The sequence below is a fragment of the Podarcis bocagei genome, assembly GCF_964188305.1.
Source record: "Podarcis bocagei genome assembly, chromosome: W".
In the NCBI taxonomy this organism is placed as follows: Eukaryota; Metazoa; Chordata; class Lepidosauria; order Squamata; family Lacertidae; genus Podarcis; species Podarcis bocagei.
In genome coordinates, this window is record NC_138131.1 from 74,581,577 (window position 1) to 74,595,705 (window position 14,129).

Consider the following 14,129-nt stretch of genomic DNA (forward strand, 5'->3'; position numbering starts at 1 on the left):
ACTTCTCCTCTTAATTCCTCTATCTTCTCTTTATTTTGGTCTGCTTTTGTATTTGCTTCCTGTGCTAATTTTCGATTTTCTGTTGTAATCTTTTCAATATTGCCAACTGCCTGTGTATTTTGAGCGACTTGATCTGTCAGTTTATTAATTGTAGCTGTCACCTGGTCAAATTTAGCCGCTTGTTCCTCAAATTTAGCTGCTTGTTCGTCAGCTTTCTTATTTAATGCTGCCAGCTGGTCCAATATTTCTTTAGAGACAGGGTCTAGCCCTCCTGCAGCCATATCCCCAAAAGCTGGCTGCTTGGGTTGTCCTTCTTGCAGACCTGTCACAATAGGGACAGACGATCTTCGTGGCTGCACAGGCAAAGTTAATTGCAAAAGTTCAGTTTGTTTTGCTTTCTTAGCAGCCCTTGTTTTTGGTGCGCCACTCATTCCACAGCTGTCCAAGCGTCAAGGTCAAATTGTAAATCCCATGGGAAAAGCAATCCAGGAAAAGTAAACATCCAGTCAAAAAAAAGTTCCAAGGCAGCCAGCAGTTCCCAGAGACTAATAATTCCACAATCCAGCAGGGGGAGCTCCCCAAAAATTAAGGAGAAGAAGAGAAAGTTTCCACCATAAAGTTCCCACAAAAAAGTTAGATAAAATCCAAAACAGTGGGGGAGCCCTCTAAATTCAGTTTTAACTGCAGAGAATAAAAGTTCTTTACAAAGGTGCATGCAACAGTTCCTTTTTTACAGCTTACAAAGTAGCCCAATGTAACATTTAACTTTTTGTATACAGTTGCCGCAGTCTGGTGTTACCTTGTATCCAGGCAGCCCGAGAGCAGGGTGTCTTAACTTTGTAATCCACAAAGGATAGAAAGAGGATTCACAGTCTCTGTCCACTTATAACAGTTTTAGCCTTTCCTTAACTTTTAATCAAACAAATCCGAATTTGCAGGCTATATTCCAGCTTCTTTAAACTCCTTTCAACGCTTCCGCTTTAAAGAGCCTTTGCTAGGTACTTTAAACAGAGCCGGAAGACTGACTTCCTTTTTAGCGTCTCCCGCTTTCAGCCAAAATTCACCAAATTAGGTCCAAATAAAGCCTCAGATTTCTTACTCACGAGTATGTTGTTTCAATTCAATTGTTCAAAGAAGAAAGGTCAGCGCCGATCAGCAGCAGCCGCGCGGCTTCACTTCCGCGGAAAGAGCGATGGATTCACAGCACCGCTACCCCCTCCACGTTCCGAAACCCCTTACGGGGTCTCTTCTGCGTTTCCGAGGTCGCTCCTGGTGCCCGCCGAATCCCACGGCCACGGGCTCACTCTACCCGTGGTTTTTCTGCGTGGGTCGTCGCTGTGCCGCAGCGCACGACCCTTTCCCGCGGAACCCCTCTTCAGCAGCTGAAGAGGACCGCCATTGCTGAACGCGCCGCCTCCGGAAGTCTTCTGACTTCTGAAGACAAGCAGGTATTTGTAACTGAAGGGTCACCATGGACAGCCAGGACTTCCTTGCAGCTAGACCAAAATCAAATTCAGCTCATAAAAAGTGACCTTTTCATTATGAGATGCTGGAGTCTGCCTCTTGCATCCAAATGATATCTATCCAAGAGCCACATGCTTCAGAAATGTGAAATCCTACAGAAACATTTCTAAAACCAGTTTCACAGCTATCCTTTCAAACACGTGCCTTAAGTTTCAGCAAGAATATATGCAGATATCTTTTGTTCATGGCCAACATGGATTTAAATCTTGATCAGAAAGGAGGGCCATTACTACGCAGGAAGAGTTGCCAATTTTAGGGCAGGTCTGTTTGGCAGCGCTGCCTTTGTTGGGGAAATATATAATCTGATATTGACCATCTCTGTTGTCTTTGGCACCTAATGAAAACCATCCTCTTTCAACAACCATTTTAAATAGAGGTATTTCCCAGTCTGTTTCTGTATTGGGGATGTTTTTAGATGCTTAAACTGTTAATCACTCATGTATATGCCACCCTGGGCTCCTTAAGGAGGAAAAGCAGGATATAATAAATTTAATAAATAAATATGATCAGGTCCATTTTGGCTGCAGTGATAAAAAACATACCAGTTTCTGCGACTCCTGGGCACAGAAGGGAACAAAAACACACGAAGCTGCCTAATGCTGAATCACATTATTGGTCTGTATGTTTTGCTATTGTCATAGGGAACCTGCAGCCCTCCGGGGGTTAGAAGATTGGGAAAGGTTGTGGAAGAAAGGGGTTAAGTTTACTGCATGTACTGCATTAAAAGAAAACATTATGAAAATGATGTATAGATGATACTTAACCCTGGTAAAATTAGCAAAGATTTACCACACAAATGATAATTTATGTTGGAAGTGCAAAGAAAAAGAAGGCACCTTTTATCGTATGTGGTGGACATGTCCCAAGGTGAAGGACTTCTGGGAAAAGATTTATAATGAGTTGAAAAAAATGTTGAAAAATACATTTGTTAAGAAACCAGAAGCCTTTCTACTTGGAATAATAGGATTGGAATTGCCCAAAGAAGATGTTAGGTTGTTTTTGTATGGCACTACAACAGCAAGACTGCTATTAGACAAAAACTGGAAATCGCAAGAAATACCAACAGTAGAAGAATAGCAAATGAAGATGTTGGACTTTTTGGAGCTGGCCGACCTGACTGGAAGAATCCGCGACCAGAAAGAAGAGGAGACACAAGAGGATTGGAAGAAATTTAAAGATTACTTAGCCAAATATTGTAACATAAAATAATTAGAAGTCACTTAAAAGTATCAAACAGGTTTAGGATTAGAATAAGAATGAATTGTAAAGCATTATGGATTTAGATCATTAAGAAAAGAGAAGAAGATAGTAAATTGAAGGAGTTAATTTTATTAGAAATATGATTTTGGAGAACTGTTACATGGTGATATAATGAAATTCAGTTAGGGGGGATTTGAGGAAGTCAGTTAACAATGAAAGTTAAATGGGGTTTTAGAAGTAATAAGTGTTTATATTTTTGTTTCTTTTTTTTCTTTAGTATTGTAATGTGTTTTCTTTTGTGTGTTTTATATGTTATGTCTGTTATAAATGTGGAAAATTAATTTAAAAAATTGGAAAAGAGAAACACATTATTGCTCTGTATGTTTTGCTATTGTCATAGGGAACCTGCAGCCCTCCAGATGTTGTTTGACTACAACTCCCATCATCTCTGAGCATTAGTGATACTGGCCAGGGCTGATGGGAATTGGAGTCCAACAGCACCAGGGTAGGAAGATTGGCTGACAAAAACTGGCAGCTGCCCCCCCCCCCATGTTTCAGGCAGCAGTATTTTCTGCACTTTCAGTATACAAAGCATCTGGTTCATAGCCTTATCTCTACAGAGATACTTTTTTACTATATTGACCCCAAATGCCTACTTGCAGGTGCGCAGACTGAATTTTAGTTGCATCTACTTATGGAAAGTAGTGGGACTGCAGAGTATATAGGGAAAGGCCCATAGCTTGGTATTGATCATCTGCTTTGCATGGAGAAGGTCCCAGATTCAATGCTCAATGGCATCTCCAGGTAAGGCTTGGAAAGACCCCTGCCTGTGTATGGGTTTCTTGAAGACATATTATATCAGCTCCTTGTTCTCTGGCTAGCCTGGATAACCTATATCGTTTACGGTTGGATGTAAGACCATTGACATTCAGTGAAATAATTTTGATTGAATTAACCATATTCTTTGTTGCTTTGAATTTTGTGTACGTTAAGCTGAGGATTTCTCTCTCCCCCATGGAAGAGAAAATATATCGAAGAATTTTCATCCCCTCTCTCCACATTCCGAAAAAGCACGCATCCCCTCCCTCCCCTTAACCAAAACATTTCAATAAAACAGTTTGTTTGATGGCCTCTTTACTCCTTTAAGACGTAACATCATGCGAGTGTGTTCTTGGTCTTTTCTCTGGTCGTGTTGAAGCTTCACCTGAGTGTCCTTCTCCTGCATCCACCTCTTCCGCCGCCTCCTCCTCAATTACCTGTAGTAGTAACTCATCAAGTTCGATTCCCAGCTGCGTCAATAAAATCCCAGCCTCTGTTGGGTTCTCGGCTATAAACCTTTTACCATCTTTAAAAATCAGTATAGAGACAGGGTATAGCCAGGTAAACCTTATGTTGTTGTTATGCAGTTTTTGTGCATAAGGTTTCATTTGGCTTTTTTGCCTTAGAGTAGCCTGGCATATGGGACACGGGTGGCGCTGTGGGTTAAACCACAGAGCCTAGGACCTGCTGATCGAAAGGTCGGCGGTTCGAATCCCCGCAGTGGGGTGAGCTCCCGTCGTTCGGTCTCAGCTCCTGCCTACCTAGCAGTTCGAAAGCACCCCTAAGTGCAAGTAGATAAATAGGGACCACTTTCTAGCGGGAAGGTAAACGGCGTCTCCGTGTGCTGCGCTGGTGCTGGCTCGCCAGATGCAGCTTAGTCATGCTGGCCACGTGACCCGGAAGTGTCTTCGGACAGCGCTGGCTCCCAGCCTCTTGAGCGAGACGAGCGCGCAACCCTAGAGTCGGACACGACTGGCCCTGATGGGCAGGGGTACCTTTACCTTTACCCAGCCTGGCATATGTCTCGACTCACCCACACTCTTTTCCCTTGGAAACTCAGTTCTTTAATTTTCTTTGGTTCTGACATGTGGGTACACACCTATAATGGGTTGGGAGTTACTCGTGCGTAATCCTGCTCCGTTTGAGCATTAGATTGCCTGGTTAAACCCTCCGGACTGCACAGCCCATCTCAGCGTGGCTGCCCTTAGTCACTCATAGAATCTGTCTGTGGGCGTTTCTTAAAGCATTGCCAACATAAGAGTTGTTTGACGCCCAATCGTTTCCACCTCTCACTGCGCGGGAGTCTCCTGCGCAGGGTGGGCGTGGGCAGCGGGGTGCTTGGGCTCTCCTCGCTAACTTCGAATGAAGAGTCCTGGAGCCCCTGCACCTCCCTGTCCCGTTGCTCTCCTGGATCCCTGGTGTTACACTCATTCTCTTCCCCTTCTTCCCGGCTGTGTCTCCCTCTATCGCTTGGACCTTCCCCTGCAGAATCAGAGACCCTCTCCTTCTCCCGTGCCTCTGATGGCAGTTCCCTGACATCCACCTCCCTCCCAGGGCCCCCTTCACTCCCCCTCCGACCCGGGGGCTCTATTGCAGCCGCTTCTCTGGTCGGCGAGCCAAGGAAACCCCAGAATGAGCTGTCCTCCTCATCTGTGGGTGTGAACACCTCTTCCCACCTGCTAAGGTTCCCACCCAAGGAATGACTCTCCCAATCCGATTCTTCTTCGGATTCTGAAAACCCTTCGAAACTCTCTTCCTCCTCTGTGGTGCCGAACTGTTCCTCCCAGAATCGCTCTAAGGGCTTGGGTTTATCTGGGAACCGTCGGTGGAACACTTCCACCATATGCTCGGCGCCAATTGCCTCTGCTGGCACACACGTGTTTTCCAACCAGGGCTCTCCTTCCCACGCCACCAAGTACTCCTCCTGCCGCCCTCGCCACCTTGAATCCACTATCTCTGCGGCCGAGCTCTGGTGTTCCCTCTCTTCTACCTGTGGTTGTGGCAAGACTTCTACCTCCCGCCCCTCGAATTCCCGCCCCTCTCTGTGTGGTGAGAGCAAGGACCTGTGGAACACGGGATGTATTTTCATGTTGTTGGGCAACCTGAGCTTGAACGCCACGGGGTTTATCTGTTGTATAACTTCAAACGGCCCCAGTCGTCTGGGCTGCAACTTCTTGCACCCTCCCTTAAAGGGTAACCCTTGAGTGGACAACCACACGCGATCCCCCACCCTAATGGTTTCCCCTTCCCTTCGGTGTTTATCTGCTTGCTTCTTGTAATTGGCCTTGGCCCTTTCTAGGTTCATCTTGAGCTGTTGATGTAACGCTTCCATTTCTTCCACAAACTGTTCAGCTGCAGGCACACTCCAGCTCTGTTCCTCATTACCCGGGAATGCCCTGGGATGACACCCATAATTGGCTAAGAAGCGGCTCATACCGGTGGACACATGTTCAGCATTATTGTACGCAAATTCTGCTAGCACTAGTTTCTCTACCCAATCATTCTGCCTCTCGCTAACGTAGCAGCGTAAGTATTGCTGGAGTACACTGTTTGCCCTTTCCGCCTGCCCATTGGTTTCTGGGTGTCTCGCTGTCGAGAAGCTGACCTCGACTTGCAGTAGGCTCATGAGCTTCCTCCAGAACCGGGAAGTAAATTGTTTTCCGCGGTCAGATAAAACCCTCAAGGGGGCGCCATGCAGCCTGAAAATGTGTTCTACAAACAACCGTGCCGTTTCTTCCGCCGTCACCGCATGTGAGCAGGCGATAAAATGGCACATTTTGGTTAGCAAGTCGACTACTACCATCACTGCTGTTTTTCCCCTCGATTTGGGCAAATCCGTCATGAAATCAATTGACACCACCTCCCAGGGTTTGTTTGGCGTGGGTAAGGGTTCCAGCAAACCTGCTGGCATCGTGCGTTCCCCTTTGGCCCTCTGGCAGCGGTCACACCCTCTTACATATTCGCGTACATCTTCCCTCACCTGTGGCCACCAAAATTGTCGGGTCACCAGCATCATGGTTTTCTGTTGCCCAAAGTGCCCCGCTGTGGGGGTGTCATGTAGTTGTTTGAGTACCCTTCTTCTTAAAGCCTCCCCCGGTACGTACATCGCCCCCCTGTAGTACAACACCCCTTCCTTCTCCTCGAACCCCTCTGGTGCTCCCCGCCTATCTTGGAGTTCCCTGATTTTTGTTCGTGCGAATTCATCGTCCCTAGTGAGTCCTGCCAGTTCTCTTGTGCCCACTAGAGTTCCCCCACACACCCATCGGTCCTCAGGTATGACATGGCGGGTCTCCGGCGGCCCTTCTCCTTTGAAGTACTCCGGTTTACGCGAGAGAGCGTCTGCTCTCATGTTTAGCTCGCCGGACACATACTGGATTTCGAAGGAAAACTTGGAAAACTCCTGCGCCCAGCGAATCTGTCTCTGGTTGAGCACCCGTGCTGTCCGCCAGTATTCCAAGTTCTTATGATCTGTACAGACCTGGATCTTGCGCTGCGCCCCTATCAAAAAATGGCGCCACCGACGAAAGGCGGTGTAAATCGCTAGCAGCTCTCGGTCGTACACGGTGTAGTTTTGTTCCGACTTGCTCAGCTTCCTCGAGAAGAAGGCGCACGGTTTCCATTCTTGCTGGCTCAGTCCTGGCTGCAACAGAACCGCCCCAATTGCTCTGTCTGACGCGTCCGTCTCCAACCGCAGTGGTTTCTCCAAATCCACATGTAGTAATTGTTCTTCCGACATGAACGCCTTCTTCAAGCTTTCAAAGGATCGCTGGGCTTCCTCCGTCCACAGAAACTTCTTTTTACTACTGAGGCAGTCCGTGATTGGGGCTGTCAAGTGTGCAAAGTTCTTGATGAACTTCCTGTAGAAATTGCCAAAACCTAGGAATCTCTGCACATCCTTTCGTGTCTTAGGGGTTTTCCACTCCAATACGGCTTGCACCTTGCTTGGGTCCATGGCTAAGCCTTTGTCAGATAACTTGTACCCCAGGAAGTCCACCTCTCGGGCATGAAACTGACATTTCTCTAGCTTGACCCACAACTGGTGTTTCTGCAATCGTTGTAGCACTTCCCTGACATCTCTCACATGTTGCTCCTCATTTTCTGAATATATTAAGACGTCGTCCAGGAATGCTACACAGTTCTTGTAAAGCAGAGACCCCAACACGTGGTGCATGAACGCTTGAAAACAGGCGGAGCCTGACTGTAATCCGAAAGGCATAACGAGATATTCAAAGGCCCCCAGGGGTGTGAACATGGTGGTCTTCCATTCATCTCCCTCTCTCATTCGGATTAAGTTGTAAGCCCCCCTCAGGTCCAGCTTGGTGAAAATCTTTCCCTTCCTCACTCTCGTCAGAATGTCGTCGATTCTGGGCATAGGGAAAGTCACAGGTTCTGACACCAAATTTACCCTTCTGAAGTCAACTACAAGCCTCGGTTTATCAGTGCCCTTTTTGTCCACAAAAAATACTGGACCCACTGCCTTTGACTCTCTTATGAACCCTCTCTTTAGGTTCTTGTCGATAAAGTCCCGTAACTCCTTCATCTCCCTGTCTGACATGGCATACAGCTTACCCACCAGCAGCTGCGCCCCAGGGAGCAAATTGATCTGGCAATCGAACGGCCTGTGGGGTGGCAGTTTATCTGCCTCCTTCTCACTGAAAACCTCCTACAGATCAGTATATTGTGGTGGCACCTCCCCTTTACCCTCCACTGCAGTGCTAGCCACTCTGGCTACGCTCATCCTTGGCATTTCCCCTCCGAAGCAGTGCTGCAGGCAGTAGTCAGACCCAAAGCTGACGGTCCTCTGATGCCACGCCACCACCGGATCATGTTGCGCTAGCCAGCTCATCCCTGATATTATTGGGGGACCCACTAATGAGGCAACGTGGAAGGCAATTGTCTCTGAGTGCCTAGACACTCTCATTCTCATAGGTGGGGTCTGGTGTGTAACTTCCCCCCCAATCAGTTCCCTCCCATCAATGGTGGTGACTTGCAGAGGTGCATCCAAAGGTAGCAGGTGAAGCTGATGCTCTAAGGCAAAGTCCCTGCTAAAAAAATTGCATGAGCTTCCTGAGTCCAGCATACCCTGAACCTTCACTGAGTGCCCATTAGGGAGTTCTAGTACCACCTCAATGGCAATTGCGGCTCTTGGAGAATCTGGTTTGGGCACATTCATTGGTTGTTGGCTCGGCTGCTGTGCCCGCTGATCGGCAGCCAAGCGTTTCCATTTCCCTGCTCCGGAGTCTGGGGTTCCTCCTCCTCGCCTCCCACGGCCCCCACCATTCCTTGCCAGGCCTTTCTTTGTGGGCAGACTCTGACAAAATGTCCTGGCCGTTGGCAAAGGAAAAATTTTTTTTTCGTTTTTACATCCTTTCCCTCCTTTCTGCGACTCTCGCTGGAGTTTGAAACTTCCTGGGCGCGCGCACCGCCTATTTCCATTGGCTCCGCCGGCGGGGAAGGCTGCCTAGGTATTCTAGGAATGCGGTAGTCATGACAACGCTGCTCTCTCCCTTCCCGCCTCTCTTGAGCCCGCGCTTCCTGTCTTATGCCAATCGCAAGGACTGCCTTGGTTAGCTGATCCATAGACTCTGGGCGGGGTGCGTGCTCATCTTTGACCGTTGGTGACAACCCCTCCTCAAATAGCATTTGTATGGGCTCCGAGTCCAGTTGCCACCCCAGGCGATGGACTATCATGGCAAAACGTGACCAATAGTCTCTAACTGACCCTTCTCCCTGCTTACAGTTCAGCAGTTCCCGTTTGGTCACACTCTGTTGCAAATCGCTACTGAACATCGCGTCCATCGCCTGAAGGAATTTCGGTAGATCCTCCATGGCGTCATTCTGCGTCGCCATAAGCGGTCGAATCCACTCCCTCGCCCCGTCCTGCAAGTGCCCCACAATATAAGCAACTTTGCCTGCATCATTTTCAAAATCGTTTTGCTGCAGCTTCAGGGCATATTCTATTTCTGTTCTAAACGCCCCATACTCTTGAGGCTTTCCCCCAAACTTGTGCACCAGTCCCGGTACCTTCCTTGCTATGGGGGTGGGTTTCCCCTGAGCATCCTGAGACCGTCGTTCGTCCAGCCTCGCCGTCAGGATGGCTATGTGCTCTTCCAGATCGCAGTTTCTCTCCTGCAGCGATTGGCCGCCAGCCGCCCCTCTCGTGGCTCCGACTTCTCCGGTCTTACTCATGATGCCCCCCTTCTGCTTGTTGCGCACGAGCAACTTTCAGTGACAGACAGATTGCTATAATGGGTTGGGAGTTACTCGTGCGTAATCCCGCTCCGTTTGAGCATCGGATTGCCTGGTTAAACCCTCCGGACTATGCAGCCCATATTAGCGTGGCTGCCCTTAGTCACTTGTAGCATCTGTCTGTGGGCGTTTCTTAAAGCATTGCCAACATAAGAGTTGTTTGACGCCCAATCGTTTCCGCCTCTCACTGCGCGGGAGTCTCCTGCGCAGGGTGGGCGTGGGCAGCGGGGTGCTTGGGCTCTCCTCGCTAACTTCCAACGAAGAGTCCTGGAGCCCCTGCACCTCCCTGTCCCGTTGCTCTCCTCGATCCCTGGTGTTGCACTCATTCTCTTCCCCTTCTTCCCGGCTGAGTCTCCCTCTAGCGCTTGGACCTTCCCCTGCAGAATCAGAGACCCTCTCCTTCTCCCGTGCCTCTGATGGCAGTTCCCTGACAACACCCCACAGAGCAACAAGCTTGGGAAGCGTGGGGCACATGGTTTGTTCATGGGGTACGAAAAAGGTGCATACAGGGTATGGATGTGTTCACAAGGAGTGTTCACAAGTTCACAAGGAGTGTTGAGTACAATGTGGGAATTTTCCAGAGTTACCCAGAGGAAGATGAAGGTGATGTGAAAAAAGCAGATGATGCTGAGGAAGCTGAGGAAGCTGAGGATGATGATGATCAGAGTTCGGATTCCAGCTCAGTGGGCGGCGCTGCTGCTGATGTCAGTGACAGTGATGACACAGCAGACTACAAGAGCGCAAAGGCCTCAGTCAGACCATCTGATGCGTCTGACAATGAACTGGAAGAACCACTGTTCACCATTGGTCACTTTTCTCCTAAGAAGGAGGAGGTGAGTGCAGAAGACTTGCGTCTAGTACGCAGATCTGAAAGGGCCACGAAGGGCAAACCTCCAAAGAGATTTGCTGATGAGTTTGCTAAGATGGCAACTGCTGTTCTTAGTAGCTCAGAGAAGATGTGGGAACCTTCAAGCTTCAAAGAGGTTCAGGAGTTAACCTCTAAAGATGCTGAGCCTTGGCTTAATGCCATGAAGGCTGAAGTTGATTCCTTGAATAGGAACCAAACTTGGGAGCTGGTAGCGGTAGTCCCAGGAATGAGACTGGTTGGCAGAAAATGGGTCTTCAAGGCCAAGACAGACCAGAATGGCAAGGTAGTCAGAGACAAAGCCAGATTGGTTGCCAGAGGTTTTTCACAGGTATCAGGATAGGATTACCACGAGACCTACTCTCCCACCGTCAAATATGAGAGCATTCGGCTGATGCTCAAGATTGCTGCAGAAGAGAAACTGCATGTTTCCCATCATGACATTAATACAGTTTTTTTGTACGGAATTTTGGGGGAGGAGCTGTTTATGCTTCTACCTGACGGGATGCAGATACAGAAGGGAATGGTCTGTAAACTGCGGAAATCCTTATATGGTCTCAAGCAGAGTGCTAGGTGTTGGAACACAAAACTCACTGAGGCATTGTTTTCTCTAGGTTTTCACCAGGGCAAAGCTGATCTGTGTGTGTTTGTCAAGGAGGAGGGGCAAAACAAACTATATTGTTTATGTTTTGTTGATGATCTTCTGATGTTTTGGAAGAATCAGGCTTTTTACCAAAGCACCCTAGCTCAGCTGAAGGAGCACTTTGACATGAAGGATCTTGGTGAGGTATCCAACTATCTTTCTCTGCAGGTGGAGAGGGACCAAGCAGGTAATTTTCTGGTACACCAAACAGAAAATTGCTGATGTATTAACCAGGTTGAATTTGGTTGATGCAAACCCAGCAGACACACCGATGGTGACAGGTTACCAGGTAGATAGTACTGCTGAAGCGTTTTCTGACACTATGCTGTACAGATGCATTCTAGGCAAGTTGAATTTCATTGCTAGATGTTCAAGACCTGACATAGCTGTAAGCACTAACCTGCTTAGCAGAAATGCTAACAATCCTACCGTTCATGATGGGAAACAGGAATGAGACCGTGTCAGCATATAACACCTATGCTCACATACCTGCACTGGTTGCCCATTTGGTATATAAAACACTGAACAGCTTGCAACCAGTTTACTTGAGAGATGGCCTTACCCCATATATGCCCATTTGACTGCTTCAGTCTGCAGAACTGACACCGATACAGGTGTCACATAATACTCGTTCTGCCGTTGAAGGAAATCAATCTTTTAGCATGGCAGCACCTACACTTTGGGGCTCCCTGCCTACTAACAATACTGTACTCTTTTCAGCACCTGCTAAAAGCCAAGAAGAACACCATTCCAAAAATGAGTTTGACGATTCCCTTGCCTTTGATGAAAAGAGACACTTAAACTCTTTTTTAGCCCTCCCTTACCAGTCACAGGAAGAAATCATTAGCAGAATGACTTCCTTACAATACACCCTTATTCACTTTCGGCCTCCAGAGAAAGCTAATACAATCACAGATCAAATTATGGAAATAATGTCTAACCAACACAGAGGTAAACAAAGGGAAGAGGTGGAGGAACCCCCCCCCCATAAACAAAGATAATCAAATTGATAAGGAACACCCTCCTATCAGAGAGTATAACTATGCTGTCCCTTCAAAATAAAAAAAAATCCTTCCAGTAGCACCTTAAAGACCAACTAAGTTGGTTCTTGGTATGAGCTTTCATGTGCATGCACACTTCTTCAGATACCTGAAGGTATGTCCCTGCCAAGAAAACTTCATGGACAAAGACAACAGGCACATAAACGTTATGATGCTGGAAGATGAGCCCCTCAGGTCGGAAGGCGTCCAACATGCTACTGAGGAAGAGCGGAGGACAAGTACAAGTAGATTCAGAGCTGATGAAGCAGCTGGGCCAAAGCCGAAAGGACGCTCAGTTGCGGATATGCCTGGAAGCAAAAGGAAAGTCCAATGCTGTAAAGAAAAATATTGCATAGGAACAAGGAACGTAAGAACCATGAACCTGGGTAAGTTGGATGTGGTCAAAAATGAGATGGCAAGAATAAATATTGACATCCTGGGCATCAGTGAACTAAAATGGACGGGAATGGGCGAATTCAGTTCGGATGACCATCATATCTACTACTGTGGGCAAGAAACACGTAAAAGAAATGGAGTGGCCCTCATAGTCAACAAAAGAGTGGCGAAAGCTGTACTGGGATGCAATCTCAAAAATGATAGAATGATCTCGCTACGAATCCAAGGCAGACCTTTTAACATCACAGTAATCCAAGTTTATGCACCAACTACTGGTGCTGAAGAAACTGAAATTGAGCAATTCAATGAAGACTTACAAGACCTTATAGAAGTGACACCAAAGAAGGATGTTCTTCTCATTATAGGGGATTGGAATGCTAAAGTAGGGAGTCGAGAGATAAAAGGAACAACTAGCAAGTTTGGCCTTGGAGATCAAAACGAAGCAGGGCAAAGGCTAATAGAGTTCTGTCAAGAGAACAAGCTGGCATCATCTATGTCCTCCGTTTGGCTTGGGGATCTATAGTAAACTCCCACAATGAGGTCTCTGTTATTCTTCTCTCCCTTAATTTTGACCCAAATGCTCTCACTTTGGCTTTGAGGTTCTAAATCTTGGATCTCTTCACAGGTATACACATCCCTGACATATAACGCCACTCCTCCTCCTTTCTTGTCTGGTCTGTTTCTCTGAAATAGATTGTATCCCCCCATTATTACTTTCCAATCGTGGGACTTATCCCACCAGGTTTCAGTGATGCCTATTATGTCATATTTAGTTTGCTGTACCAAGAGCTCAAGCTCATCTTGTTTATTTCCCATGCTTTGCGCATTAGTGTACAGACATTGAAGTCCATTAATCATTCCCCCATGTCTCTTATTTAAGGATTTTTTCCTCCCACCACTAGGTCTGCGTGCTGTTTGCTCCATTTGGTCTGACATTTGGATGATCATCTTCATCAATTGATAGACTCCTACCTTCAGGAGCACTGTCTCCCTCCCCCACATTAGTCAGTTTAAAGCCCTCCTGATGAGGTTTCTGAGATTTTTGGCAAAAACATTTCTCCCAACCGTTGTGAGGTGCAGCCCATCACTTGCCAGAAGTCCATCTTCAAGAAACTGCAGTCCATGATCTAAGAATCCAAACCGTTCCTGTTTACACCATTTGCGAAGCCAGCTGTTCACTTCCACTATTTTTCCCTCTCTCCCTGGGTCACGTCGTTCAACTGGGAGGACAGATGAGATGACAATTTGTGCATTTAATTGCTTCAATTTCCTGCCCAGAGCCTCGTAGTCTCTTTTGATCTTCTGGAGGCTATTGCTTGCAGTGTCATTGGTTCCCACATGAACCAAGAGGAAGGGGTATTTGTCAGTGGGTTTTGTGATTCCTTGCAGTCGT